Genomic DNA, 4874 nt, shown 5'->3' on the forward strand with positions numbered 1-4874 from the left:
AGTATCCACCACAATGCCTGGCTAGTTTTTCTATTTTTAACAGAGATCGTATCTTGCTCTTGCTCAGGAAGGCCTTGAACTCCCAAGGTCAGGTTATCCACCCACCTCAGCCTCCCGGAGTGTAGGATTATAGGCATGAGCCACGGGACCTGGCCAAAATCCTTTTTTTTTTTTGAGACAGGGTCAGTCCAGGCTAGCGGCTTAATCATAGTTCACTACAACCCCAAACTCCTGGGCTCAAGTGATACTCCTGCCTTGGCCTCCTAAGTAGCTGGGACTACAGATGTACATCACTATGCCCAGCTAATATTTCTACTTTTTTATAGAGACCAGATCTCTTACTGAAGCTGATCTAGACCTCCTGACCTCAACCAATCCTTCTACCTCAGCCTCTCAAAGTTCTAGGATTACAGGTGTTAGCCACCATGCCTGGCCCGTTTTCTTAATAGAATTGTGAAATGTATTCATAGTTGCAAGTTCTATAATATACTGATAATGAAGACTAGCTTGAAGATTTTATGGCCCTTCCATTCACTTGATAACTCAATTAAGGTGATGGCAAAACTCAGGTCAGGATCTCATGAAGGCTAAATGAGAGGCCTTTGTGGAGGAAGGGTGGCAAGACAGTGGCCCAAGCACATTCTTTTTAGTTGTCAAAATAATGTAGAGAATGATTTTTGTGAAGAGTTTTTAAAGATGATTGCTAATGTGAGAAAAAGAATGACTGTACTCTAAGCTAAAATATATACATGCACTGAAAAAGATGAGAAAGTTGTATATTTCTAACCCCATCTAGTTTATTTTTTAAGATACAATTTACATACATAGAATAACTTTTAAATTATACAATTCAGTGGGCTTTTTTTTTTTTTTTTGAGATGGAGTCACACTATGTTGCCTTTGGTAGAGTGCCATGGAGTCAAAGCAACCTCAAACTCTTGGGCTTAAGTGATTCTCTTGCCTCAGCCTCCCAAGTAGCTGGGACTACAGGCGCCCGCCACAACTCCCAGCTATTTTTCTGGTTGCAGTTGTTGTTGTTTAGCAGGCCTGGGCTGGGTTCAAACCTGCCAGACCTGCCAGCCCTAGTGTATGGCTGGCACCCTAACCACTGAGCTATGGGCACCAAGCCAAATTCAGTGGTTTTTATTATAGTCACAAGGTGGTGTAACCATGACCACTAATTCCAGAACATTTCCATCACCCCAAAAAGAAACCCCAGTAGTAGTCATCCCCCACTTCCCACCTCCCCATAGCCCCTGGCAACTGCTGACCTGCTCTCCATCCCTGTGGATTTGCCTCTGCTGCACACTTTATGTAACTGGCATCATGTAGTATGTGCCTGTTTGTGCCTGGCTTCTCTCCCTTAGCATAATGTCTTTGAGATTCATCTGTGTTGTAGCATGTATCAGTACTTCCTGTTCATGGTTGAGTAACCATTAAATGAATATATATGTCATTTTATTTATTTCCTCAGCTGATAGCCATTTGGTTTGTTTCCACTTTTTGGTTATTATAAACAATATTGCCATCAGTGTTGGTGTACAAGTTTTTGCATGAACATGTTTTCCTTTTTCTTGGGTGTATACCTAAGAGTGGAGGTGCTGGCCCACTGCACTAGTCCTAGGAGTGGAAGTGTGGTCCTTACCCTATTTTCACCTTTGCTTCATTGCCTTCTCTTCAACTCTCCTCTCAATGTCCATCCAATGCACTCCCACACTGTTTTTAGATTTTTAGAACATTTTACTTTCTTCAGTGATTAAAATATCCCTGCCTACATCTTCCACTGTAGTCTTATTTGAGTAGTCATGTTAATGACTTTTGATACGGTGACCTGAAATTTCTTTGAATTCAACTGGTAACATTTTCCACTCAACTTTAGTGGGTCCCCAGTGTCTCTATTTTCAATTTATTAGCTCAATGCTGTTATAATTTATCTTTCTATCAAGCTGGAACCCATGGCAAGCCATTTCATTGGTGCTTTCTTCAGCATCCTTGATTCCATAACTCCTTTAATCTCCTTGTATCACCAATTCTCCAATAGAGGTAGCTTACAGAGTCTTGTTCTGTCACGTGGGCTAGTTCACAGCAGCCTCAAACTCCTGGGCTCAGTGATCCTCCTGCCTCAGCCTCCTGAGTAGCTGGGACTGAGTACAGGTGTGTGCCTGGCCAAGAATTCTGTGTTTTCCATACCAGGTCCCAAGTCTGGTCCTCAATATTACTGGTTCTGGAACTAATGTTAAGCAATTTGGTCAAGGTAATTAAGCACTGGGAAATTAACGCAGGCTAACCAAACTCTCAAAGGGGTACAAATAAAACGTCTTTCTTATTATGCAAGAAGGAATGAATATTAGTTATTAGTACTTTAATATTGACAAGCTACCGAGGATATTCTTTTCCCTGAGTCATGGTATTCGAGAGATCAGATACGCTTATGAAATGTTTGGCCATCATGAGTGAAAACAAGTAACAGGGCTCATGGCCTCGCCGGCTCAAATTCCTTGAATGCTGGGAGGCCTGTTCCTTGTGTGACTTCAGCATGTGCACGATTCTGAGCCCCCAGTCTTGCCGGGTCATGGGCTGAATCGGCTGTCCCACGAACAATTTTACGTTTAGGGCAAGTTTTATGGCAAGCCCGAGTCTCACTCCGTGTAGCCGCAACACGGCTGTCCCATGCGCCTTCTCCCTGCTGCCACCCGTACCTCACACCGTTGTGCCTCTTTCCCTTCTTGGATCTCTATAGTCTGCCCCTTATTTTCACTGCCTCGTTTGTCCTCCCACAGCCCACCAGCATCAGGTCCTGCCATCACCTACAAGTCATCACCATATAGACTGTCACCCTCACCTAGAACAGAAAGGAAGCATCGGGCCGGCCAGGCCGCGCCTTCTGAGACAGCGCACTTGGGGGCCGCGCCCCGCCCCAGCGGGCAGGCTGTGAGGGACACTTGCCCGCCCTCTTTGCCGGGTCCTTACAGCCCTTCATTAACTACCTTCTTTCCCCTGCGTTAGAGGGAGAGGTGTGGGGCCGCAGGCCTTGCGCTGGTCTGGCAGCAGAGCTGTAGGTAGAGGGAGGCGGCTGGCGCTAAGCCAATGAGAGCGCGAGACCACGGAGCTCGGCCAATCGCAACAAGGGAGGCTTGGCGCACTCGGGGCGGACCCGGGCGGCGAGGACCCGCCCCCTTGCAGCTGGGTGGCCAACGCCTTCGCCCGGGCTGGTGGGAGCCGGGCAGGTTCGCTGGGTGGGCGCCGCCCGAGCCAGGAGGTGGTGCCCTCTCACGCCAGCTAATTGCTCCACGGGTCTTGGCCTTGACAGGTGTTGGTGCCTGCCGTGGACGCCTTCTGACCTGGGCCGAATCTCTCTCCGGAGACTTCGCGCCTATGGTTGGGGACAGAGCGAGGTCGTTGCCTTGACGACAGCATGCGGCCCGCGGTCCTCCCGAGTGTGAGCTTGCGGCGGGCCGAGGTCCATCTGCCTCCCTGCCTGCTTCACCCGGGACCCGAGCCTGTGCCAGCGGAGGAAGTCACAGCGGCGCTGGAATTGCTGGTTCGTTAGTCAGCATCTTTAGACCTGCGAGCGAGATGCATTTCACCTCAAATTTGTTTCCAAGTTGAAAACCTTTGGTTCTTTCCATGCGAAAGGATTTGAAGAAACAGTAAGCATAATACTTTTAAAGGCTTCTATTGTCTTTTTATTTTATCTGTAAAACATTTCAGTGTCTTAAACAAAATAAAAAATTAGCATTGTCCAAGTATTTTATCCGAATTGTTGGTATTAGAACCATATGCTTACATGGCTGATGTTCAGAAATACCACGTTAATGGGCCAGATTTCTTTTTAAATCTGGCCCATTACATTAAAGAATAGAAAGCATGAAAAGTTATAGTTTATGAATAACTGTTTCAGGAAACGAGGGGCTTTGTAGGCCCTGATATTTTTAAGGTATTTGTAGACAGTGCCACTTGTAAAAGCAGGTGTGCTCAATAGGGTGTGTCCAAATGTGCAGTTGATTGGGAGAATAAACTTGAAGTTGTCAACCTGAATAATGTTAGCTTGTGATGTGTTTCAGAATACCTTAGACACGCTTCAGGTAAATTTTATTTTGTTCACTTTGCATTTTCAAATGTTGAAGATGTTGATTACAGAATGCTTTTAAATGACTCAGGTTATAGATGCCAACTATTTTTCTCATTGACATGATAAACCTAGAGCCTGGTTCTTAATAAAATATACTCTTTTAATGGAAGGAAAAAAATTTAAAGGAAGGAGGCATAGAATTGCATTGAGAATTTTTCTGAATACATTTTATTAAAAATAGTTAAGAGAAATTAAAATATCAAATGTATAGAAAGTTAGTGTCTGAGATACTGCTGTATAAATAGTTTATAGTACATTTACTATCAGAACTGGTTGTAAAATAATGAAATAATTTGAGCTGGTATTAATTTGTGTTGTTTTTAAATCACTCCCCACTGAAAGATCAATCTTCTCATTCTCTCTATATATCTATATTTTTAAAATGTATAATATAATCTCAAATTATTAAATGTTGAGTGCCAAAAATATATTTTATGTATTGGATTATCATACTTTGCTAGAACAAAGAGAATATTTTGTCTTTGCCATCCCTGTACCAGTAAAGAAGGAACAAAAACATGAGAATTTACAGTCTAGGTAAACTAATTTTAGATTGCCATAAATACATAATATAAAAGGCAAGAACTTTTTTCTTTCCAACGTTTAATTAATGAGTATTTATATATTCTCAGGTTTAAGAAAATTCAACTCTGAATCATCATTTGGGCTCAGCGCCTGTGACTCAAGTGGCTAAGGCCCCACCCACATACACCTAAGGTGGTGGGTTCGAATCCAGCCCGGG

At 43.8% G+C, this 4874-nt stretch overlaps 1 protein-coding gene across 2 annotated transcripts in view; it reads left to right on the forward strand.

The window, feature by feature from the left end:
- The first annotated feature begins 3174 nt into the window (after window positions 1–3174).
- CDKL2 (cyclin dependent kinase like 2) overlaps window positions 3175–4874 on the forward strand; it is a 36629-nt gene continuing 34929 nt past the window's right edge. The window contains exon 1 of one of the 2 annotated variants that reach the window (XM_003790077.1): window positions 3175–3650. The gene's annotated coding sequence lies outside the window, so the exon portion shown is untranslated. The remainder of the gene's footprint in view (window positions 3651–4874) is intronic. The other variant, XM_003790078.2, reaches the window with a different exon arrangement.

Source organism: Otolemur garnettii, unplaced genomic scaffold (genome assembly GCF_000181295.1).
Source record: "Otolemur garnettii isolate 467f Iridium unplaced genomic scaffold, OtoGar3 scaffold00039, whole genome shotgun sequence".
Classification (NCBI taxonomy): Eukaryota; Metazoa; Chordata; class Mammalia; order Primates; family Galagidae; genus Otolemur; species Otolemur garnettii.